Source organism: Prenolepis imparis, unplaced genomic scaffold (assembly GCF_030444845.1).
Source record: "Prenolepis imparis isolate NDT839.2.m4 unplaced genomic scaffold, iyPreImpa1.0 SCAF_22, whole genome shotgun sequence".
NCBI lineage: Eukaryota > Metazoa > Arthropoda > Insecta > Hymenoptera > Formicidae > Prenolepis > Prenolepis imparis.
In genome coordinates, this window is record NW_028141180.1 from 83,867 (window position 1) to 111,263 (window position 27,397).

Below are 27,397 nucleotides of genomic sequence, written 5' to 3' on the forward strand. Positions count from 1 at the left end.
GAGAACGGACCGAAAGAGAAGAAAAAACTATTCCATTCTGTTTTTTTTAATATTATGCTAGAGAGAAAAAGGAATGTATCATAATTAATCAAATATGAATTTAAAAAGGAAATATTTAATATTTTTTTGTGTACAATTTCTTACATTATACTTAGGATTTCAGCGTGTAATTTAATTCTTTTTTTTATATATTATTATTCTACCCTTTTCTATGCAATTCGTTTTTAGTATCCGCATTTCTAAGTCTTTTTTTTTAGGCAACAAGAAAGACGATCAAATATTTAAATCTTGACTCTGAATAAAACATATATGTATGTATTTTTAAGAAATTGGGAAATATTAGATATTTTGAGATTGTAAGTAAATTATTAATCAAAATATTAGTTAATTAGTAATGTATTATATATCTTATCGTATCTTATCGCATCTGTTACAAGGTAAAAGTAATCACTAAATAATAAATAATAATATTTAACAATAATTAATAAATATTTTTCATAAAATTTATTATTAATACACACTCAAAGATGTACTTCTTTTTTTGAGGTAATACATTATAGGGATTTTGTTATAACAATATCTTATAAAATATAATTTATTTGTTATACCTATCACATAACAATGCATTTTAACTTTTTCTTAATACAGTCTTATCACTTGTATCACAGTTTTATATAGCACTTTAAGGAAAGAATCTTTTTTAATATTATAATAGTTTGCAGATTTAACAACAGAAAATATTGTACTACATTGTACTGTTTAACATACATAAAAATCTTATCTGGTATAAAATTTTTCTATTAACTGTAATACATTTTGTAATCTTATATCTATTACAACAATCTCTTCATAATACTGTAAATTCTTTCATAGTTTGGAATATTACCGGAATCTTTTTTTCAAAACTAAATTATTGCTTAACATACTAATAAAAAAGACTAAAAGTTTAGCCACATATATTATAACAAAATTTGCATATAAATGTACTTAAACTGTATTTTCTTAGTTATATTTTAAAACCAAATTACAAGAAACTTAATTTTATCATGTTAATTGTATAAAATTTGTGCAAAAAACTCTTTTATTAAGCACGTTAATATATTTAAAAATAAAATAAAAATTTATAAATTTTTTATCTAAATATTTTTGATTTAAGTAATTTTATACTTCTAGTTATTATTATTTTGAGAATATTTAATAATAATTTATATTTAAATTTATATTAAAAATATTTCTGGGAAGATAATATATTATAAAAATTAATTAAATCTTTGGAATTTTTGTTTTACCACTTATAATATTATGAAGCCATGTCTTTATCTGCGGCACTGTGCGTTTTTGTAGACATGAATGTTTTTGTCTTAAAGTCTCAATATCTCTTCCAGATGGTAAGCATGATTTTTCTATTTCTTGAGAAAAATCTGTTAATATTATTTGAATTTCTTTTTGCGTCCATCGCTTCCTTTTAGTTGGCCCAAATGGTGATGCTAGCAATTATATTATTAATTTATTGAATAACTTAGTACAACTAATTATTATATAAGAAACATATGTATAATTTATAAAATAAAATATTAGTAATATAAAATGTTTTCTTAATATGCAGTCCAAAATCAAATGCAGGAAAGATTATTAGCACATTCTTGAAATCATTTTAAAATAAAAATCTTATGATATTAAAATCTTTAGGCTAAAATAGTTTTTAAATGAGAAGCATTTAAAGTCATTCAATCATCTTTACTATTGTACGATGTACAGTTGACTGAATAGCGCAATGACTAGCTAACTTTTAATGTTTTAAAACTTATTATAGCCTCGATATTTTGTTATAGGATTTTCATCTCAAAATGATTTCAAGAATATGCTAGTAACATTTGATACGTTTACTCTGGGACACTTTGCATATTAAAATAATGTTAAAGTTATTAGTTAAGATAAATATTAAAGAAAAAGTTATCATTTTAGTAATTGTAATAATTACAGTTACTATTTTTTTATAGAAAGAGAGCTATTATATATTATTAATATATTATAAATGTAACAGAAATTACAAAATAAAAATTTTATTATATAATGCAAAAAATTATTTAAAATATATGCTTACTGCTTCGTTTTTTCTTAGGTGTTTTTGATGATGGTATATTATTGTTAATTTCAATATCATCAAAATGAGAGGATTCAGATGAGTCATTTAAATTCTCAGAAATAAGATTTTGCTCAATTTCTCCATCTTCATTGTCATTTTCCTCATTAAAAATAGCTAGATTTAGAAGTCGGGAGAATCTTGGAATATCTAATTCAGGAATTGACTGTCGATAATGCGATTTGTGTATGCTTTTATCATGACCCATAAAGTTTGCCAACTCTGTAACTTCCGATTCTGAAAGATTAAGTGTGATGCATTTTGTGGCAATATGTTTTCGTAGTTTGGTGCCTCGTAAAGTAAGAGGTTTTGCTGCTCCACATTTTGAAGAATAGTCTCGCATAAGAATGCACGCTTTCAAATGCTTATATCGATGTTTATCGTATCCAGGAATGCCAAAAAGGTAAGGGTTTTCTGATTTTATTTTTGCATTTAATCTATGTTGCAGTAATAATTCGATGCAATCTTGTAATTGTGAATGCAACAATACGGGAACTGTACGACCTAGTTTACCTCTAATATCAAATGTAACGAATTTTTTAATAGCCTAATGCAACAAACAGAAAAAAATACATAAAAGAAAAATTATTATAGAATAAATATAATAAAAGTATTTTAAATTTTATGTATTAAAATTAATAAAATATAAATAATTTAAAAGAAGAAAAATATAAATTATTAGATATAAAATATATTTTAACGCAATAATTTATTTATTTAATAATTATTAAAATAATATTACCTCTTTTCCAGCCTCTGATAATGAACTGTACACTTCGGAATCTGTGTGTTCTCCTACACTTTTATAACATTTGTAATCTTCTATTAGAACTTTTTCTATTTCACCTGCTCTTCTTCTGTTATAAACTTGCATAGAAATAAGCGTAATTTTTAATAATTCTAACCATGTACTGTAATTATAAGATTTAATAAGCTCACTATACAATATGTTTCTTTCTTCTTTTAAATAATTATATAATTTCTGTATATCCTCCATATTTGGTAATTCAATTTTATTATGTCTTTTATTTTGCGTTACAGTTTCCTCTGCTATTTTATTTATTGTTGCTCCATAATCTTCTTCTAAAAGTTTCAAGAAATTTTCTACCTTTCTTAAACCCTCATTATCATCTTTTTTTATATATTCAGTACATAATATGTTTCCTAATTTTTTTAAGAGCGTACCAAGTCGTGTAGCGACAGACGGTGTTTTAAATTTATTAGTATCAGGATTAAATTGAGCTACATCTTTAGCAGCTAAAATGCATGAATCATAATTGCATGGTTAATATATTGAGGCAAAATTAGTGATATTTGAATTAAATTTCTTAATAGAAATTAAGTAACGACCTAAAAGTCTTAATTCTGCTCTTATCATATCATGGTGGCGTTGATTCCTAAATTTATTACATAATTTATTTGCGCGAAGTATCACTAACTCATCATATCTTATTATTCTACACACATTGTCATCTCTCATAATTGGGAAGATTAATTTTCTAACCATATCACTGGCTTTAGTGTGTATCCGTGCTTGTACTTTTCTACCAAGTACCATAACATGTCTGCCAATACTTCTTTTGTTGCAATTTTGAAAGTGATGTCTTACATTATTTTTTGTATAAAAGCCCTTACACTTTGGGCAACAAATATATTCTGATGCAGGTTTGTTAATTTTCGAAGGTCTCCGAGATACTATCAATTCTCCTGTATTAAACTGCGAACTAGTATTATATATAAAATTACTTTCTTTTCTAATAGTCTCTATGATGGCCTTTCTTTCTGAATTACCTAAGAAAAATAATATAAAAATAAAAGAAAAATAATATAAACATTTTTTAATAAAGATATGTATAATGCAACATTTGATTCAAAATGATGTGTATAGATTATTATATATTATATTTACCTTTAGGAAGCAAAATAAATTTTTTTACCTCTTCCTCATTTTTATGGACAGTCTCTAAGTGTCGTGCGAATTTAGTTTGTAATTTTTTGCAATACTTGCAAAAATATTTTTTATTTTGTCCTTTCTCTTGAGATTTAAGCACAATAAGATTTGTATCATCACAATTTGCTTTTTCTTCATAAGTATATTTCGAGGTATTAAGACTATCATTTGTAGTATTAGACTTTTCATTTTTATCAAAGCTTTCAGAAATAGAAATATTTGATTCATCATCTGAATCATTGGAAACATCATAATCTGGATCATTATTGTAATCCTCACTGTCTTCATAAATATTGTCTGAAATCAAAATGTATAATTTTTGATGTAATACGTAATGAATATACATTAATGTGTTATATTAATGTATAATAGATATATATATATATATTAATGTGTAATAGATATATATATATATATATATATTATTTTCAATATCAATAATTATATCAAAGATACAAAAGAGAAAAATAGAATACTTAGAATACTTAAAATACTTAAAAATAAATTTCAAAACTATTATATATGCTATATGTTTATAGAGAGCTTTCTATAATATTATTAAAGTTATGAAACTTTTTAATTGTAATTATTTATAAACAGATACCTTATAAGTTCTTCAAAAAGTTCAATAAAATAAAGAATTTAATCTAATTTATTAAATTATCTGTTTGATTAATTTATCTTTATTTATAGTTCTTAAGGATTTTTTAAAGATTTTGCTTGTGTATCTAATATCAAAACTTTGGCATGACATTATATAACAAAATATACATATAACTATACATATTAATCTATTAATAATACATTATATTAAAATAACCATATTATGTTCGTTATAAAATTATATGTAACAACGTTTAATTTGGAAGCAAATAGATATAAATTGTATTGTTACCTTGTTGGTTAACTGTTGTTATTTGACAAAGTTTTAAAGTTTTATTTTGAATATTGTCTTCTGCAACATTAGAATTAATACCTACGAGAATAAATCATAATAGATTAACTAGTACATACATACTAGATTAACTAATTAGCAATTATTTTTTAATTATAATAATTAAATAAAAGAAGTTTCTCTCTCACACATATACACACTCTCTTGTATAAATTCATTATATCCATATAATTTATGTGACATATGACCACTAGTTTACATAAAAACAATTAAATTATTATACAATACTTTACCATTGGAGTCATTTATTATTTCTGTCACTTCATTATATTGAGCATTTATTTCTGCTAAAGTAATAAAAGATGAATTCAATATATGTTCCAAAGAGATATCCTCGTTCATAGAAAAATTAATATTTAAATCTAAAAAATAATTAAAATTCATGATAAATTTGCTTGTAAATTAAAATATTTAATTAATATTGTAATATTAATTAAGCAAGTTAACTTCAAAATTAAAATAATAAACTGAATATGAATTATAAATATTATTTTGTAGATAGGCTGTTTCTTGTTTATTTAAAATTTAAAATTTCCAAAAATTTATTCAAAAATACAATTGTAACAAAATTAGTATTATTATTATCAAAAATGGATATAGAATATTTATATTTATATGTAATAATGCTTATCATGCAGTTAAACATAACATTTCAATATTTAAATTAGTTATATTACCTGTATTATCAATTGTTTTATCATTTAGTATTTCAAAAAGATTAGTTTGAGAAATACTTGGTTGAACATCTAAAAAAAGAACTAATTATACCAAATAATGTTATTATTTTTCTGTGCATGTCATTTTTATGAAGAAATAAGTTTATATAAACATGAATCAAAACGCATACCTTGTTGATTACTTTTTTCTGGAGATATTTCAGAAATATTTGGTTGAATATCTAATAAAGGAACTATAATTATTCCAAATGATTGATAATTAATATTTTTATGAAAAGAATATTAAATAAAAGATAGATAAATATCTCAACTACATACTACTTTTCTACGCATATTACTTTTATGAAGACATAAGTTTATATAAATATGGATATCAAAGCGCATACCTTGTTGATTACTTTTTTCTAGAGATATTTTAGAAATATTTGGTTGAATATCTAAAAAAGGAACTATAATTATTCGAAATGATTGATAATTAATATTTTTATAAAAAGAATATTAAATAAAAGATAGGTAAATATCTCAGCTACATACTACTTTTCTACGCATATTACTTTTATGAAGAAATAAGTTTATATAAACATGGATCAAAGCACACACCTTGATTACTTTTTTCTGGAGATATTTCAGAAATACTTAGTTGAATATCTAAAAAAGGAACTATAATTATTCTAAATGATTGATAATTAATATTTTATGAAAAAATACTAAATAAAAGATAGCTAAATATCTCAGCTACGTATTGCTTTTCTACGCATATTACTTTTATGAAGATATAAGTTTATATAAACATGGATATCAAAGCGCATACCTTGTTGATTACTTTTTTCTAGAGATATTTCAGAAATATTTGGTTGAATATCTAAAAAAGGAACTATAATTATTCCAAATGATTGATAATTAATATTTTTATAAAAAGAATATTAAATAAAAGATAGGTAAATATCTCAGCTACATACTACTTTTCTACGCATATTACTTTTATGAAGAAATAAGTTTATATAAACATGGATCAAAGCACACACCTTGATTACTTTTTTCTGGAGATATTTCAGAAATACTTAGTTGAATATCTAAAAAAGAAACTATAATTATTCTAAATGATTGATAATTAATATTTTATGAAAAAATACTAAATAAAAGATAGCTAAATATCTCAGCTACGTATTGCTTTTCTACGCATATTACTTTTATAAAGAAATAAGTTTATATAAACATGAATATCAAAACGCATACCTTGTTGATTGCTTTTTTCTGTATTTCTTAACAAATTAGTATCAAAATCTAAAAAATAATTTATATATTTTTAGAAGAAATAAAATTGATATAAAAAATAATATATTGATATAAAACTTTTTGTCACCTTCATTACTTTCCATAGAACTTGAAGTGATACTTAAGTCGATTCGTTTTAAATATATTTTTGGTATATTATTCCTCAGATTTTTAGCAATTTCTTCAAGAGCCATATAACTTTCTTAAAACAATATTTGTATACAAAATTATTACTTAACAAGTATTACCCAGTAAGTAACAGTAATATAACCTCAATGTTATAATTTCTCACTAACTGTTACATAGATAGAAGGCATATTACATTGTTGCAGTTACAATAATAGTCAGTAGAAAATTATAACATAGATGTTATGTTATTATTTAGTATTTAATGTAATTTAGTTAGTATTTAATGTTTACTGGATACATAGATATAATTACATATATAAAATTTTACATAATTTTATCTACTTACTACTAGATATTATCCATCCTCTGGTTTTTCTTTTTTTTTTACGCATTATTTTATAATTATTTTTATTTTTGCTCAAAGAATACATTGTGTAACACTGTGTCTCACAAATTAAAAGAGGATATTTTACTATCTATTTCTTAGGCTGCATTCAGAAACTACACTCAAAACACAGTGACAGCTATAACGCGGCAACACTTGCTACGCGGCAAAAAACGATGCGATAGTCAATCAACTTACAATTTTTCCATAAGTATTTATTCTTCTAAGATCGACACTTAGGCCCGTATTCATAGTCCGTTCTTATATTTAAAATCGTCTTAAGACCTCGTTCAACCAATCAAATGGCCGCATAGCATCTCTTGATTGATTGAACGATGTCTTAAGACGATCTTAAATATAAGAACGGATTATGAATACGGGCCTTAATGAGTTATTAGAAGTTCGTAAGGTCTTAATGAATTATTTAAATCATATGGATGTATGAAAAGCAAAAGTATTAAAAGATCTGGCGCAAATGATAGGTTTATATTATATATACAGTAAAATGGTAGTTTGCAGATCAATTAGTTTTTAACAAAAAAATATCAAAATGTTTAAATATTGATCTTATTTTAAAACATCTTTAATTATTCTTCTTTAAAACATACTAAAATTATAATTTTTACTTAATCATTTATTTATATTTGCAAAGATGTCTAACGGCAGTTTTAAAAACATATATAGCAAAGTTGACTAAAAGACTATATATTTACTTTATATAAGATTAACCAAGTAATTAGTACTGTAACTAAATTGTTTATAAATATATACAACATATATAAAGCTTATCTTTTAAATAATAACAATTAAATGTATTTAGTATAAAATTTTTATATTTATTGGCAATTTTAAGGACTTTATATAAAGAAATTAAAGAATGGTAGTTTTTAGGACAGTTCCTAAAAATGCCGATAAACATATATGGCTTTCAGGACTGACTTGAAAACCACCAAGAGTTCTCAAAACTGCCGATGCATTCTAAAAATCGTCCCGAAAGCTACCTCTTGACATACATATATATATATATATATATACATATATATATATATGTTTTCATTTATACGGCGGGTTCGACGTCGGCTGTGATTTTTGTGTGCAGCTCTGCATGTCCTAGTTTGACAAGCACGTCTCTAACGTTGTATGCTCTGTTGAATTCGCTGTCGGTTTTCATATGTAGTTTTACGAGTGCCGCTCCTTGTCTCAAGGGATGTATGATGTTAATCCATCCTTGTTATTTTTCTAGAAGGAGTTGACATAAGTGGCGTGTCCTCCTGGGCTAAGTGGTTTTGTTGGTGGGGGCCTTGGTATAGGCTAATCCGCAAATAATGGCCTGCCATGGCAATTCTTTGAATCTATCTTCTAGGATGTAAACATCGTTCGCGTGGTACCAGGTTGTCCTGCCCCAGTCGCCTAGTACTACTTGGACCATCCAGATAGGCTTGTCGATGCTTCTGATGAAGCCGCGTTTCCACGTTTATTATTAGATATTGGTTTGATGTGCGATATTCGTAAACGATTAGGATGTACTATGCGGCTGTTTTTCTTTATTTTGATCTTTACATTATTTTTATTTAATATCTCTAAAATTTCATGAGGTCCGGTATACTGGTCTCCGAATTTACCTGGTTTCGGTCCTTTTAACAAGAATACCTGATCTCCGGGTTTAAAGGTCTGAGGGTTTAATTTTTTGTCGTAATATTTTTTTGATTTGACTTTTGCTGTTACTACGTTTTCGCACGCATTACGTTGAATCGTGTGAAGTTGTGTGACAAGATTTATTAAATAGTCTTCATAATTTGCTAATTTATCTTCAGGTGGAAGAAGTTCATTTGACGGAACTCGTGCTATTTTTCCGAAAACTAGTTCGTACGGAGTGTGTTTTGTGGCTTCGTGTACGCTAGTATTATAATTGAACATAGCTAATCCGATCCATCTGTCCCATTGTTTTTGCTCGTTTGCGTATTGTTTTAAGTATTCGCTGAGTGCGTGATGTGATCTCTCCAATGATCCGTTTGATTGAGGATGAAAAGCTGTTGTGCGAAATTTTCGTATTTTGAATAATTTGGCAATTTTCTTCATTAAATCGCTAATAAAATTTCTTCCTTGATCTGTAAGTATAGCTTTCGGCGCTCCGAGCACGCAAATGAAACGGTCTACAAAGGCTTTCGCAATGGTTTCTGAGGTTTGGTCAGGTAGCGGTATCCCCATACAATATTTTGTTAGCTGATCTTGTAGTGTTAAGATATATTCGTTGCCTCTTTCGGTCTTAGGTAGTGGGCCTACGATATCCATAGCTACTTTATCAAGCGAAGTGCCAGGCGTGTCTATGATTATCATTGGTTGTTTTGTTTTAACTCGAACGAGTTTTTTCAGTTGACATTGTAAACATTGTTGTATGTGTTTTTGAACGTCTGATTTCAAATTTTCCCAATAATAATTGTGTTTAATTCTATTATATGTTTTGGTTACTCCGCGGTGTCCTCCTGTTGGTGAGCAATGCATTTCGTCGATTATGACAGAACGCAAATCCTTCGGTGGATATTTAATTTGTCCATTGCAAATAATTATTTTCGTAGCTGAGTTAATAAATATCAATTGTAGTTGTACCTTGATATTGTTCCAGGGAACGTTATTAATGAAATCGGTTTTTGCAATGCTAATTGTTTCTAATTTTAAATTTTTGATAACGTTATTTAAATCTTTCAAGGTTTTTAAGATGTGATCTAGAGTTGCCGTAGGGCCTACTCGTTGTTCATCGTTAACAGGTAGCGCGATATGATAGTAGTGTTTGTATTTTATGGCCTTGGCTTCGCCCAAGGTAAGAGATCCTAAATTTGGTAGTTCGTTTCGCTCGGAAAGTTTCTGAGATCCTGAGTCTAAAGGATTTCCTTGGGTGTCGACAAAATATGCTACGTTATCTTTTCGTAGGAATAATAATTCGCGAGAATCTATAATGTTGCTTTTAATTATTTTATTTTCGATAATTCTGGGTTTCGCTTTCCTTGCCTTTACATTTTGATTTATAATGTCTTCTTCGTCTTCTTCTTCCTCTTCGGCGTCGAGGTCCTTGTCTGATGCGTCGTTTTTTTCTTTGTTTTGTTCAATATTATCTTCTTCCTTAGTGGTTTTTTGTTTATTACCTTGTCCTGCAGTTTGGCTTCTTGTCTGTATTCTGTCTTGTTTAGGTGGATCGTGTATTAATACTTTTTCTATAGTTTGTATTACGGTCGGTTCATTTATTTCTTCGAGTGTAAAAGGTATAGAATCGTTATTGTTTTTGACAAAATTAGCTTCAGGTATGGGTTCTTCGTTATCTGAGAGATATAAATGAAAATCGTCTTCCTCTTCTTCTTCTTCGCTATCTGATTCTTCTAACATTTTTGAAATTATTTCTGCATCTGCGGGGTTGTTTGGATTTAAGGTTTTTCTTTCTTTTATTAGTTTACAATCGATTTCTTCTAGATTTATTGGATTTCTTGATAATGCGTCTGCATTTACGTTAGTTATTCCTGCCTTATATACGACATCGTAATCGTATTCGGCTAATTTTAGTCTCCAGCGTAATATTCGCATGTTTGCGTCTTGAGCATTTTTAAATTATAATAATGGTTTATGATCGGTGACTAATGTAAATTTTCTCCCATATAAATACGGTCGAAAATGTTTGACGCAATATACTATAGCTAAAGCTTCCTTTTCGTATGTGTCATATTTTATTTCGTTATCGGTGAGGATTCTAGAAGCGTAGGCGATCGGTCGGTCTTTATTTATTTCTCCCTGTGATAATATTCCTCCTACTGCTATTCCTGATGCGTCTGTGGTTATGATAAATGGTTTCGAAAAGTTAGGATATTGCAATACAGGTTCTTCACATAATTTTTGTTTTAAAATTTCGAATGATTCTTCTTGTACGGCTGTTCATTCAAAGCGGGTGTCGTTTTTCAGTAAAGAAGTAAGTGGTTTTGCAAATTTAGAAAAGTTCGGTATGAATCGTCTATAATAACCTGCAAGTCCCAAAAATTGTTTAATATTCTTCGGTGTTTTGGGTCTCGGAAATTGTTGTACTGCTTCTAATTTTTTTTTGTTCAGGTTTTACTCCATCTTTGCTAATTACGTGTCCTAAATATGTTACTTAATTTTTTAGAAATTCACATTTGCCTGGTTGTAATTTTAAGTTGGCTTTACGAAGTCGCTCTATTAATGCGTTATATTTTCGTTCATGTTCTTCTAGAGAAGTAGCATAAATAACAATGTCGTCCATATAGACAAATAATTCCTCGCCTTGTAATCCAGTCAATACTAGGTCCATTAATCGTTGAAAGGGAGCAGGTGCATTTTTTAATCCGAAAGGCATTCGGTCGAATTCATAATGACCGAAAGGAGTGGTAAATGCTATTTTATGACTGTCGGCAGGATCCATTTTTATTTGATGGAATCCGGAAGCTAGATCGCATACTGAGAAGTACTGTGCTCCTCCTAATTGATCCAATATATCTACGATGTTGGGTAATGGATAAGCGTCACCGATAGTTTTGTCGTTTAACGCTCGAAAATCGAGAACCATTCTCCAGCGTTTGTTTCCCTTCGAGTCTTCTTTCTTTGGCACGATCCATATGGGCGTATTATAAGGTGATTGAGACGGTTTTACGATGCTTCCTTCTAACAGTTCTTCTACCTGCTTGTTTATTTCTTCTTTGTGTAATTGCGGGAATCTATACTGACGAGTGTTAATCGGTCGATCGTCTATAATGGTTATTTGATGTTGTAAAACATGAGTAGCGGTCAGTTTTTCTCCAGGAATATGAAATCGATCTTGACTGTTTGTTATTAATTTTAATACGTTCTCTTGTTCTTCTTTATTTAGATGTTCTAACCGCAGTAATTCCATAATTTGAGTAAATCGAGTTTCCTTTGGTTGTTCGGAAACTACTAGGCAGTTATGTAGATCGATATTTTCTACATTAATTTGGTGTTTTTCTTTATGATTTAATTTTCGTTTTCGTGGGAAATTTTTTATAATTTCTTGAGATTTGTCAAATAAGGATGCTGAGATTTTTGGAGACGGTCCTTTTTTATTCTTGACTGTTTTATTATTTATTTTTTCAATATCTTTATTATATTCTTGAGCTTCTTTTAGAAGATTTTCCATTGTAACTTGAGAGGTTTCTAATTCATTTTCATTATTTATAATAGATAATCCAGTTTTTGGAAATGTAAGTTTTGGAAGGGATAAACGATCCTTTGAATTTTTGGAAAAAGGTTGTGTCGAATTATGAAATGAGGTTTGGTAACTTCCCTCTTCGGAATCGACGGAGCTAGAATTTTCTGACAAGGTTTGACATTTTTCCTTCGAAATTCTAGGAATTTTTTCTTTTGGGAGATTTTTATAACTTTCTTCTCCAATAATTTTTGGATTATCAAAATTTTGAAAAGAGGTTTGGTAACTTCCCTCTTCAAGGATTTCTGGATCATTATAATTTTCAGGAGAGGTTTGGTAACTTCCCTCTCCAAGGATTTTTGATTTATTATAATTTTCAGGAGAGGTTTGATAACTTCCCTCTCCAAGGATTTTTGATTTATCATGATTTTCAGGAGAGGTTTGGTAACTTCCCTCTCCAAGGATTTTTGATTTATCATGATTTTCAGGAGAGGTTTGGTAACTTCCCTCTCCAAGGATTTTTGGATTATTATAATTTTCGTTTAAATAATTTTTATTCCCTCTCTTACTTTTAATTTTATTCTTTCCTTGAATCATTATTGAAAATTCATCCTCATTGTCTCTAAATATCATCGTATCTTTATCTTCATGGTCTGTGTTAACGTTAGTCTGGTCGTTATCTGACCCCTCTTTCTTGTTATCAATAATTTCGATATCGTCGTTAAATAGTTCGTTCAGTGGTTTTAAACGAAGTGTCGGTACGCGAACTTCTATTTCTTCATCTAGAGTGCTTATGACATTTAGATATGCTTTTCCAGAAATAGTTTCTACGATAGTATCTCCTAGGAAAATTCCATGTTCTATTTTTAATTTCGGTATATATCCTATTTTAATCTCAGGGTTCTCTATCCTCACAAAAAATAGCGATTCTGATCTTGGAGATACTATTATGGTTTCCGGGGAGAAAAAGGGCACATTAATTCCGGAAATATCTAAATGTCCTTGAGCGTAATCTATTTTTGAAAAAGTTTGTTTGAAGAAATCGTTTCCTAATATTCCGGATTGTGGAATCGGAAAATCGTTGGCAACGATGTGAAATAATACCGGTAATTCAAAAAGTGTTAGTGTAATTTCTCCTAGGGTATAGACAGGATAATTGTTTATGCCATTTAATTTTAAAATATTCGAATAATTAATACTTGTATTTTTGGGCACAAAATTTTCTTTAATTATATTCGGTCCGGATCCCGTGTCTAACATAAAGGTTATTTGAGTGGTAATTTTATCGATTTCAACCTGTACCGTAGGCACGCGACTATGTTTGTCGAGGCTTACAGTTACAGGCCTGATTTCGGGTTCGTAGTTATTTACTTGGCTTGCCGCTGCACGGATGGGTGTGATGTTCGCTCGGCCCCCGATTTTACACCCGATGTCGAGGGTCCGTTGTAGGTTCCCTGCTCCTTTTCTTTGCGGCGATTGTTACTCGTAATTCGTAATTGACATGTATCGAGAAGATGGCCCTGTTCTTTGCAATATCGGCAGAATAAATTGTCTTTATGTGTTGGTATTGGATTGATTTTAGAGCGGCAATTTCTAGAGATATGGCCATAATTGTTACAAGTTTGACACACGATATTAGTATTGCGTTCATTTTGTTTCTTCCAACAATTATTAGCCGAGTGACCGGATTTATCGCACCATTGGCAAATTACTAAAGATTTATTTGTTTGTTGATTAAAGTTATTCTGTCGACATGATTTTGCATTATGACCAATCTTAGAGCATAATTGACAAGTAATGACCTTTTCCTGAATTACGTTAATTGATTGTCGAGATCGTGGGTCGCGTAACCGACATTTATCTGCGCTATGCCCGCGTTTTTTACAAATTTGACAGATTAAAATATCCGTTCCTGTGTTTCCGAAAGGATTTTGATTTTGTGGTGAAAGTTGAGTGAGCTTTCGACAACTACTTGCTGCATGTCCTTCTTTATAACAGATTTGGCAGACTTCTCGAGATAGATTAACAGGTAGCGGTGAATGTTGACTTGATTTAGCGCCTTGTCGTAAATCTGTCATTTGTTGAAGCTCTCTTTCTATTTTTAACGCGTCGGCCACGGTTTCCTGTACGTTTAAGTCTCGTGCTATTCTTTGTTCTATTTCGGGTTTTAGTCCTCTAATAAAGCATTTACACATATCTGTTTCTATAGTTGCTTTTATATCCTGTTCAGGCATGGCGTTCCCTGAGCTTCGATATGCCTCTAGTATTTGTTTTCCGAGAAGTTTAACCCGATTCGCGTAAGTGACGACATCTTCATTATTTTTCTGATAAACGCAACCTAATTCTCCTTGTAATTGATAGACATTTTTGGAGGGACCGTAAATTTTCTTCAAATACGTTGTTAATGCAGCTACGGTATTAAAATCTTGATCTTGTATAGTACGACGCGCTTCCCCCACTATTCGCGTTCTTATAATTTTAGCGAATTGACACTCTGCCTCTTTAGGGAGCATAGATTTTGCTTTCTCGCATCCCTCAATAAAATAATTTAGTGAGGTGTTACTACCGTCAAAAAAGGGAACGGCTTCGACCGCGTATTTTAAAGTGGCGAAAGGATTAGCGTTAGCCGTATGTTTATTGGTGGACCTCCGGATTCGCCGTTAGAATTATCGATATTAATTTTGAAAATCTGATTTTTTGAGTCAATAAATTCGACTTGGTCGGATTCGTCGGGTAATTCACTTATTTCGATTAAATTAGAATCTCCTAAAAAATGTACGTGTCGAGGCGTAGATGCTGTGAATTTTGATTTAGATTCACGTGTTCTGTGTGGTGTTTCTAACGCGGTCTTGTAAAGTTCATCTATTTCGTCTTTGTCCGTTGTGCTTCTAGTCCCTTTACTCATTCCTATTCCCAAAGATCGCACATTTCAATCCCGGACGAGCCCCCAATTAAACGTATGTTACGTCCTGGCCTGCACGAAGGAAAGGCCGCTCGAAGGTCGTAACAGCGTTTTCCCGAAAATCGGAGTGATTTCGGGTCGAACGGACTGTCTGGCCCTTTTGCAGGTCAACGACTGGATAGTCGCTTTTACCTGGCTTATTTCAGGGGTCCGTTCGTCGGTCCTTTTCGGTAAGGGAATTAAATCCCTTTTACGCGGGATAGGACCTTGTGCGATCTCGGGGGATATATGAAGGAACGCAGGGGTTTAAATAAGACTTTAAATTCGCGTAATGTAAATAATTATCATTTATTCAAAAAAAAAAAATAATAAAATCTTAATAATATTCGGAGAATTAGACATTTGAATTTGTGGACATGTATAAACAATTATATATGAGTGTGTGTGTAACGTTGATGTGCTATGAGGCGGTTGAGGATTCGCGTTGGCTTTTGATCGTCCCGTTTCAATCGGAGAGCGCGTTTCAATGCTCGACGGGCAGCGATTTCCACTACTTATTAAGTTTAGTCGCGATTCCGGGGATTTATTCACTTCCGTGATCGTAGAAGAATGAAAGTACTCACTGTTGGCTGTATATTATTTGGTGAGCGGGTTGGCGGCTATACGTTGATCCTCAGGATCGCTGGTTCCTTCGAGTGGTGTGGGCGAAGGTGTAGGTTGACTGGTAGCTGGTTGTTGAGCTCCGACGGTCACAATATATGTTTAATGCGAGGATCCAGAAGTGTGTAACTGCCACGACGTAGGCGGAATTAATAGAGCGTTCTTGGAAGATTCGCTGCTTTTATACTATTCGTCTGCCCTTCCTATAGGGCAAAGGGCGTCTTCTTTTCTTATGACTCATAGTCATACGTTCGGTGTTTAATCCCCTTTGCGCAACGTATTGCTTCCTTGTATGAAGAGTTCTTTCCTAATTCCGATCTTTAGTCTACTGATAGCGTGTGTCGATCGTGATATTTCAACATTACCTATGACTTATTGATCAAAGTGTAGGTTTCGTAATCTCACCGATCGAGTTGTTTCACAATCACTGTCTTTCTCCGTTTAATTCTTATAACTAATTTCGGTCTTATAATTAATATGTTCGCGGAACGCGAATCTGCGTAAATCGGGGAGGAGAAAAGAATCGTGCAGTCCACAGGACGTAACAACACTATTAGCTGTAACATCAATTTTTAAAACTCGGTGTATTTACTCCTGTAGGGGTACAAACAAAACGGAAAGCAGTACAAACGTCTGCAGGCAATTACAAAACAGCACCCGTATACAAAATTGAAATATCCCAAAAATGACATTATTAGTTCTAATATCAATTTTGAACATTCGGTATATTTACACCTGTAAGGGTACAAACAAAACGGAAAGCAATACAAACGTCTGCAGACGATAACAAAACAGCGTTTACAGAATTAAAATTTCTCATAAAATGACATTATTAGCTGTAACATCAATTTTAATAATTCTGTATAATTACACCTGTATAGATACGAACAAAATGGAAAGCGGTACAAACGTCTGCAGGCAATTACAAAACAGCACCCGTATGCAGAATTGAAATATCCCAAAATTGACATTATCAGTGGCACTGTCCGCTCTTAGCATCCTTCGCAAAACCTTGCGAAGGGTGAGACCCCTCACCACGTCAAGATGGCGGACAACGAGGGGGGGCTTCTGCGACCTAGGTTTGATATATTTTTATCTGTAGGGATACAAACATAATAAAAAGCGGTACAAACGTCTGCAAACGATTACAAAACAACATTCGTTTACAGAATTAAAAAATGACACTATTAGCTGTAACATCAATATTTAAAACTCGGTGTATTTACACCTGTAGGGGTACAAACGAAACGGAAAGCGGTACAAACGTCTACAAACAATTACAAAACATCACCCGTTTACAGATTTATAATATCTCAAGGAATGACAATGTTAGCTCTAATCTCAAAATAGAACATTCGGTATATTTTTTTTTAGGGGTACAAACGGAAAACTTATGTTGTTGTTTTCTACGATGTACGTTTGCAACGTTTTCATGAATTTACTTTACAACATTTACCTCACATGAAGATAGGATTAGGATGAACGGCGGACTTCGAATACTTGATTTGTTGGCTTCTACGGCCTAGATTTGTTATGTTTCCATGATTTCAACGTGCCGTATGCACTTTTGATGAAGATAGGATCAGGATGTACGCCGGATTTCGAAAACTGGAACCGCTGGCTTCTACGACGTAGGTTTGCCTAGTTCTCATGATTTCAACGTACCGCATGCACGAATGATGAAGATAGGATTAGGATGAACGGCGGATTTCGGAAACTCGATCCACTGGCTTCTGCGACCTAGGTTTGCCTCTCTCTGTCAATATCTTTGTCAGAGGTTCAGCAAGAGCATCTCAAATATGGCACAATTGGAAGCAAATTTGTTGGAGCAAGCCACAAGGGTGAATTCGGTGGAAGAATATATTGTGTGGGAGCAGCAATGTGACGAATACATCGAATCACTGGAAGAACAAAGTCGAATAAAACGACCACGATTACCGATCGGAGTTCGACAATCGCTTGTCTCCCAAATGGCGCGTCTCGAAGGGTTGAAGAATTCGGTACGCAGACGTTTTGTACATGCAGGTGCCGGAAGCAGTTCGAGACATCGGACTCATATGGCGAGAGATTGATACGGCGTTCGAGAGCCGCATCTTGACTGGTGCGGTGATAAACAGCAATCACATTGAACCTCGTCAATTTCTAGAGGAGGCCAAAGACATTGTGATCAGATACGTGCAAAAAGTGTTGCAAAAACACACTAGTGTGAAAGTGAACACTATAATGGCGAGTTCATGTCGGGCGATAAGCGTGCTAATAAAAGTATCAATACGAAAAACTTTGAAATCTTTCGCACCTCCGATTTACATGATTGGTATAAACGCCGCGTTATCGACCCCTACACTAGCATCGCTAGAATAGTTTCAAGAACGCGATAGTGGTTGGGCATTGTCGCGAATAATCAATTTAATTGTAAATATAAACAAGTATAATCCAATGCGTGCGGGATGCCACATTAAATTACCGCGAGAAATAATGAACAAAAGAGCAGTGGTTAATGTGCAATCAAAAGACTATGCATGTTTTATTATAATGCGCGTATTATTATACTCTCCCCGTGGGACGCCATGTTAAAGCATACACAAATTACGTTCGAATTACTTACAGACGTTGACATGATAATGTTTATCGAACGGGGTATACGCGGCGGTCTGAGTCAATGTTCAAACAGATATGCACACGCTAATAACAAGTACATGCAGTCGTACGATCCATTGAAACCATCTTCGTATCTAATGTATTTCGATGTAAATAATTTGTATGGATGGGCAATGTGTCAACCATTGCCTTATGCTGATTTTCAATGGATCGACGTGTATCTAATTTCGACACATCATATATCGCGCTCGATTCACCCACAGGCTACATCCTCGAGGTAGATTTAGAATATCCACGACATATTCACGACACGCACACTGACCTACCGTTTTGCCCGACACGCGACAAGCCGCCAGGCAAGCGGGAAGATAAGCTTCTCGCAACGCTATATGATAAGAAGCGATATGTGATACACTACCGCAACCTGCAGCAATGTACGCGTCACGGCCTTCGCGTTGCAAAAATACATCGCATATTACAATTCGCGCAATCTCCATGGCATATATTTACAATTAAATTGATTATTCGCGACAATGCCCAATCACTATCGCGTTCTTGAAACTCTCCTAGCGATGCTAGTGTGGGGTCGATAACGCGACGTTTGTGCCAATCATGTAAATCGGAGGTGCGAAAGATTTCAAAGTTTTTCGTATTGATACTTTTATTAGCACGCTTATCGCCCGACATGAACTCGCCATTAAATATAGTGTTCACTTTCACACTAGTGTGTTTTTGCTGTTACGTCCGGAGCGCAGTCGCGGCGTGAAATTCGCGAGAAATAATTATCGCGGTACACGTGCTCGGATTATCGCGCTGAACAACGTCGTATTTCGGAAAACCTTTCCGGGGATACTCACGACGAAGGGTGTTCTGCCAAGGCTACACGCAACGGTTCAATGTCTTGCGGAGTGGAGGGTGTCGCCTTAAGATTCGTACGAGGGAGTTGCAAATGTTACTCAGGAGTATGGGGATATTATCGAATATAATCCTGAAAACATTCGAGGGAATCATCGACGGAGTGGAAAATTGTAATCACGATGTTACCATCGGTGTCGATACGAAAGGTTTCTTCGCCGTTGATGTACCGTAGGTAAGCGATCTGACAACGGTAACAGTGGAGATGAAGGTCGCGAGTTACCGACAGTCGATGGAAGTTACACGCTGAGCAAAGTATTCCGGTTGGTAAGTTACCGATTACGAGCAAATGTTTGGCAATGTTCAACCATTCGTTTCGAGCAGTACCGCGTAAACGCATATGGCAGTCTACACAAAGGGCGGCATTTGTTTCTTTATTAATAAACCCGACTGATATTTGGCAGTAAGGGGTTCCCTGTTCAATCTTCTTCCTCTTCGGGAAGAGGCAAGATGTACGTGGCGATGAGGTACTGAGGCCTTATTGGGCACATGGGTGAATTATTTAAATAAATGGAATTAAATAAATGAATAAAACGTTCGCGTTATTTTATTTGGAATTCTAGAATATTCATTGAGTGTGCTACGTTAGTTGCGCTTAGTTTGCAAAAGAGAAATCGTCGAGATCCCTTTTTTTTATCAAGGGTCTAAGGGTCAGTTTTATGACCCTAGGCAAAAAACAGAGTTTCACTTTTATGGCCCTTGGAAAACGCAGTTTTCCAAGAGTCTTTACGAATATTCTAAAGACCACGTGTAAAGTTATATTTCAAATTTCGTAGAAAATATTAATTTTAAATATGTTTAAACAATAATTATACACGCACGTGTTTGAAATTATTTCGATAATTTGGCTATTTGTGACGGCAAATAGTCTTATTCTTTAGTACTAGAATCTTAGCGTTGAATTTTATTATTTATTTCAATTGTTTATAATAGTTGAGACTTACCTTAGTGGATCTCTGGGGGGTGGACAGTGGTTCCCCGATGCTCTGGAATAGGCGCGTCGTAATGGGTGTGCAGATGTCCGCCCTGATTTGCAAATACCGGGTGCGACGAGGATCGTTGTCCGGGATGTCGTCTCTCGGAATACGAGGGTTCTCGAATTCGATTGGAGTCAATTGCACTGGCCACTTTCTCAGTTTAACGTCTTTATTATTAACAGCGAACGGCGCGGTTCCGTCAAATAAATTATCGTACTCTGAGTCGTTATGATAGTAGGTGCCGATGAGATTTGAATATTCACTCGATGATGCCGGATAGTAGAGTCGCGCGGTTAAACGGCGAAGTTGGTTTTTCCTGCCTGCACGGCGTGTCTTAGGCATAATGATTTATAATATAAAACATTATGAATATTGCGTCACTTTTACAATAAGTCGACGTGCGGCGGTCCTCACTGTCGGTTATTGTTCCAGTGCGTAACTACGAGCGGTTCGTCCTCTCGAAGTAGTCAGAACAGAATTCAGAAATTATAAGAAAAGTGAAATCGTGCGGCAGCGACGAGCGGTTCGTCCTCTCTAAGTCGCAGCTTGGATTCCACTAAGAAAATTATTTATATAATAGATTTTCACTACACGTGCAGATTGGAAGAACTCGTTTTAGAATATTTTAGAAATACTAAAATCGTAATATTAGAATAGTAATAATATTAAAGCAAAATATTATATTGGAAACGCGTGAAATTGGAATTGGAATTGTTTAAAATAAATGTGGAGAATTATTATAAATGAAACACACACTTTTATTCTAAATTAACACTGCACGATACAAAGTTAACTAAAGTTAAAGTTTTAATACTAGAGTTAGGACTTATAATATTAGAGTTAGAATGTTAGAATTGAATTAGATTTAGAATTAGGAGAGCGTTCAAGGTATGACTGCTCTAGTCGGAGTCGCGATGTGATCTGCCGGATTTTGGGACCGCTCTGAGGTCCTTCGTTTTCGGTGGCTCGGCGCTGCGGCGGCCCGAGAGTGGGAGACGCTCGGTGTGGCGGGGGCGTTTCCCCGTAGTGGGAAGTTCCTAGACGTTACGCAGCGCCTCTCCTAGTCACTAGGCTGAGTTAGGCATCATGGCCGGCACTGGCGCGCTTTTCAAACAGCGCTTAGAGGACTTAGAATTTATTTCATGTGAAAGTAAAAATTTTATGTGACCGGACGTGACACCTCCCCCCTTAAGAGAAAATGTTGGATCATGTTCCAATGCTCCTCTGGCAATCGTGTTGAGCATAGAGGGCTTTTCCATGGGAAACATGATATGATCGCGGAGGCGATCAAGGTCCTCGCTGGTGTAGATGCCGCTAGAGGCGAGTGAGTCGGGACTCACGTATTTCCATGATGGTTTGGTTAGCGGTTTGATCGTTGACGGCGCCATTGATTCCACGAGTTTTGGCGTCAGTCGATACCAGGTGCTGCGGATTTGATACAACGCTGGTAGAAGTCCGTTGCAGTCCCTGAGTGTTCCAGATTTTGTGATTGTATTTTTGATCTGGGTAATAGGAAAAGGGATTTATTCTGGTGGGTGACGGGAAGCTCGTTGTAGCAATTGTACGTAGACCTCTTCCTTCTTTGGCTCGATGTCGTCGACTTTGCATTCTTCTATGTCCAATAGGGAGAGCGTAGTGATATTTAAACCGCGGCCACCGCAATCATAGCCTATTAGCCCGTTTGAGGCTGAGGCTAACAGTACGGTTATAGCTAAGATGGTTACGTATGTCTTCATTCTACTGGGGTTTGTCGACTACTGGCCGGTCCTCCGCCGGGGCATCCAAGTCGTCTGGTTCGGAGTGGGGGTCTTCCTCGGTGGGGGCCCGATGCGGCGAGGCTTTTAATTTATCCTCGTGTACAATTCTTGTTTTAGTTCTACTTATAGCTAACTTAACATTATGATTTCCTAAAAGATTAATTATTTTATAAGGACCCGTGTATTGGTCGCCCAATTTTCCTTTGCTCGGTTCTTTCAACAAATATACATAGTCTCCTGCTCTGAATTGTCGAGTATTAACTCTACGGTCATAATAAATTTTTGATCTTTGTTTAGCGGCAATTAGGTTTTCGCGGGCGATAGCCTGAATGTCTGTTAATTTGTTAAAAAGAGTTGTGAGATAGTTAGCATAGCTTTCGTCCGCGACGTCGGCGACGTCAGGATTGCTGGAAGGTGCCCTGGTTATCCTCCCGAAGACTAACTCGTGAGGGGTGTATCGCGTCCCCTCATGTACGCTCGTATTATAGGAGAATGATGCTAATTTTAGGTATATGTATATCCCACTCGTTATTTTTATCTACGTACTGTTTTAGGTATTCCCACAAAACGTGGTGGGAGCGCTCTATTGAGCCATTAGATTGCGGCCTATAGGCCGTAGTTTTAAAGAGTTTAATTCTAAATTTCTTCGCTATATTACGCATTAGGCTATTTAGAAAATGCGATCCCTGGTCCGTTAATATAGCTTTCGGTGCTCCGAAAACGCATATTAATTCATTCGTGAATGCGTCTGCTACATTAATCGCGTTTGCAAAGGGATCGTTAAAGAATACTTAGTTAGGAGGTCTTGTACAGTGAGTATATACATGTTGTTAGTTCGCGTAACGGGTAATGGACCCATGATGTCCATCGAGACCTTGTCGAAGGCCGCGTCAGGTGTATCTATCAATATCATGGGTTGTCTGGTTTTTACGCGGACCAGTTTCTTTAGTTGGCAAGGGCGGCAATTTTTGATGAACGTTTGGATATCGGTTTTCATGCCGTTCCATTGGTAGCGCTTTTTCATACGTTGGTATGTTTTGGAAATACCTTTATGGCCGCCAATCGCCGAGTTGTGGTTTTCGGCAATAATATTTTCTCTTTCGTCCTCCGGTGGGACGGAGATTTCATTCCTACAAATAAATATTTTTACATTGGTTTCGCTTAAGACGCGCGTTAGCAATGAGTATACGATATCCCAAGGGACATTATCGATGTCGCCTCTGATTATCGAGATAGACGACAGCTCCGTTTCCCTGACGACGTCTAAAAGCGATCGAAATGATTCTTTTAGTATCTCTCTTTCCGTAGCTCCCGATTCGCGTTCTTCAATGACAAGCGATATAATTTGGCCATTTCCGTCGCAGTTTATTCTTGCCCTGGCTAGAGCTGCTCCTCTAATCATAGGCAAGGATTTACTTTCTCGGAGTATGTGAGCTCCGCGGTCGACTGGTACGCCTTGTTGTGTGACGAAGATAACAAGGTTATCTTTTCGCGTAGAGAAGTTATCTGGAATAGGTACCACTTGTGGTCCCATTCTAGTTCCTTGGACGAATGGTTCGTTTATGTTGTCGAAAATCGGGGCGTTGTCGCTAAGGTCGGAACTGTTGTCGTTCTCGGTCTCGCTTGTTTCACCCGATTCGTCATTAGCTTCGGTTTCGCTAGAAGATCGCGGGTTCGGCGGATCATCTATATTATCGTTTTCCGCTCGTTGCGGGGTTTCCTCGGTTTCTCGAGGCGCTTCTTCGGTTTTCTTTCTTTTAGCATTGAATAATGACTCTTCTGAGCTGGAGAGCTCTCGAGTCTGTTCGAGGGGTAGAATTTGTTCTATTTCGTTTAGCTAAAGAGTTAGATGGAATAGGGTTTCTGGAGAGTGCGTCGGCGTTATCGTTAATTTTACCTGGCTTATACACTACGTTATATTCGTATTCCGCGAGTTTAAGGCGCCATCGGATGAGTCGTGAGGTGGGATCTGTTACGGAGTGCATCCATACCAGCGGTCTATGATCCGTGACTAGCGTGAACTCCGTCCATTGTGACGTGGTCATCACGACGCGCGTCCGCCCCAGCCTAATCGCGGGGCAAAAAGCCAAGCGGTCACGCCAATCGCGAGAGAGCGAGAGAGAGAGAGAGCGAAACCGAAAATCCCAGAGAGACTGAGCAACACCGTATCAATTGTTACTAATTCGCGTGTATTTTACTTTATTTTTGGGAGCCTGACCGAGAGAGAATATTGTCGCTGGAGAAAGAGAGAGAGAGGTGTTGTCGTCGCAGGAAAGAGACAGCCGCGGTTGGAGAGATTAGCGAGATAAACATACCGCCGAGAACCGTAAGAACTGCCCTTCCTGACAACAAAGAAGGAAGCAAATACAGAGCGTCACGTAGGAATTCGGCCTTGACAATCTACTGACAGGAGATCCAGTGAGGCGCCCGACAACAGGCGCCGGAAGGGTCCAGACCGGGAAGATAACTTTCCTCCCGCGGGTCACCGCTCCGTCGGATACTGGACACAAGGCCACCGCGGGGAGGCCCGCGGCGCGAGGTCGCGAGGGCCTCGAAACCCTACGCAAATACCGCGCGAATACGTAAATATATTTTGTCACCATCACGAGGGGTGCTGTGAACCCCCGTACGGCCTTGCTAATCTCGCGCGACGACGGTAGATGGCACGGCGCCGTAATTGGTTATCGCGTACGCACCCCGCGTGCGCAGCATTGATCCAGCTGTCGATTTTCGGGCCGATAGATCCGGCAGATTGGTGCGACCGCTCAACTTAGCGAGACGTGTGACGACCTGAGCTCGATTCTGGCGATAAAGAGATTACGAGCGAGACGAGCTCAAGAGGGACCAAGTCGAAGGGAGAAGTACCGGTGAGGCTACCCTTTCGTAAGCGTATCAACTAATTATCACGTCTGTCACGGTGTTAATCCGAGTCTCGTACGTTCTGACGCGATTGTCTTATTTAGAGAAGTTTTGTCGCGTGGGCTCTGCCTTATTCGGGAAACTATTTGGTGTAAGAGCGATCGACGTCAAGCGGCGAGTACTTTCGCACCTTCGGGCAAGTGAATAATATTAACGCGAAATCTTCGTCTCTCTGGGATTCGATCACATATGTCGCGTCTCATATTACACGGTTGTCGCGTCTTTCTCTAATATTACTTCTGTTGCGTATGTTTGTCGGGTCTCGTTGTTGTATGCGTTATCCGGCTGTGTCCGGACGTCACCTTGTGTTAATCTCATCGCGGAGGAATTCGACATAAAGAGAGTGATAACGCAGTTCGCGACCACCGGCGAGCGCGTTAGAGAGAGATTACGAGCGAGAGAGCGAGCGTAGTCGAGCGCGCGAGTGAGAGAGAACGCGCGCGAGTGAGAGAGATTACGAGCGAGAGAGCGAGCGTAGTCGAGCGCGTGAGTGAGAGAGACAGCGCGCGGAAAAGATTCCGGCGCCCTCGATTCACCGGTGAATTTCGCCCGTCGGATCGCGAAAAATAGATTAATCCAGATATTGTATCACTCTCCAGTCTCGTCGCCGATATGGACTTCCGATTGTTCGCGATCTAAGTCAGTTCGATAATGTCTATTTGTATGGTCGCGGTTATTCTTTCGTATTCGTCTATGCTATCGATGCGCGTATCTCGGACTTAAGCTTGTCGCGGATATAACTCTGTGTTCAACCGTCGAAATATTTTCTTTTGTATAGACTTTTGGAGTTATTGTGTCTTGTATATTATCTTCCGTCTTTATAGTCATTTCTTTATTACTTTCCTAGTTTTCCATTATACTTCATTATTAATATCGGTTCCAATTATAATTTGTTATCTTCAACTTTTATTTATTATCTTTTGTTATTAAATTTATTCTCTGATTATCATCCGCTATTATATTTTTCTTTTATATTTATTTCTATTACATTGGTTTATAATAAACTTCATTATTTTGCTTTGCTTAACTAAATCGCGTACTGCTTTTCTTTAGTACTGTCAACTTAAATGTCTGTGTCGTCATTTCTGTGTTCCTCACATCGCGAAAAGAGTGTAATTTCCTTCCGTTAGAGCAATTTCGGCAACCACACCCTGCCCCTCTGCCGTTAGGCGAGCTAGTTAGCCCGTAGCGGGATTCCCGGCCAAAACTTTGCGTTGGGTTCGCGATTTGTGGTTTGATGCGTGAAAGACCGCGTCTGGCGCCCAAAACTAGTCTCTCGCGAATATCACGGCTGGCGTTCTGCTGCGGCACGCGCGGGACGTCACCGAGCTTAGTTCCGCCACGTGAAACATTAAAACCCCTGTGTTTTGACGACGGCCAAGCTCCGTTCTTCCGGCTTTTAATCGAGTCGGGAGAAAAAGACGTCGCAAAAATTGGCGCCCAACGTGGGGCCACGTTGAAAAAAAATTTCGGGAGCAAACATATTCGCGTTTGTCGTTATTTTCCGTATCATTTCGGATATATCTGTAATTAATAGAGGTCGCATTTATGGATTTACGGATTTATAGTTGCATTGACGAATTGATTTATTGTTTCCGTGATGTATTACTGTATTAATTTAAGAATTGATTTATTGACTGAATTATTTATGGATCGTTCTGATGTGGCTTGAGATATGAGATTTGGAATTGTTACTGGTATTTTGGGTGTGATTTTGTGCTTTAAACGCTATTTCAGAGCAAGTCTGAAGTGAGGAAATCTCATTAGCGGTATTAACTGTGATATTAAGATTGAGTTAAATCGGTCACTGATATTACTAACGTTTGAGGCAGTACACTCTTTCACAGCTGATTTAATCTAAAACCTTTTTTTTTCTCTTCTTCTCTTGCTTTTGTTATTAGAAGTTGATGAACCCAAGAAATAGTTCATTTCAGTAGTAAAGTACTAAATCATAAAGTATTTGGAATATAACAGAAGCTACTCAAAAGGCCCGACA

The 27,397-nt window shown here is 35.3% G+C and overlaps 1 long non-coding RNA gene across 1 annotated transcript; it reads right to left on the bottom strand.

Annotated features, from left to right (window-relative positions):
• Nucleotides 1–1,402: 1,402 nt before the first annotated feature.
• Nucleotides 1,403–3,405, bottom strand: LOC145946810 (uncharacterized). The gene is made up of 3 exons (XR_014427080.1): nucleotides 2,886–3,405; nucleotides 2,105–2,380; nucleotides 1,403–1,487 (listed from the first exon to the last, which is right to left on the bottom strand). It is a non-coding gene; the product is annotated as an uncharacterized LOC145946810 (long non-coding RNA).
• Between the last annotated feature and the right edge of the window lie 23,992 nt (nucleotides 3,406–27,397).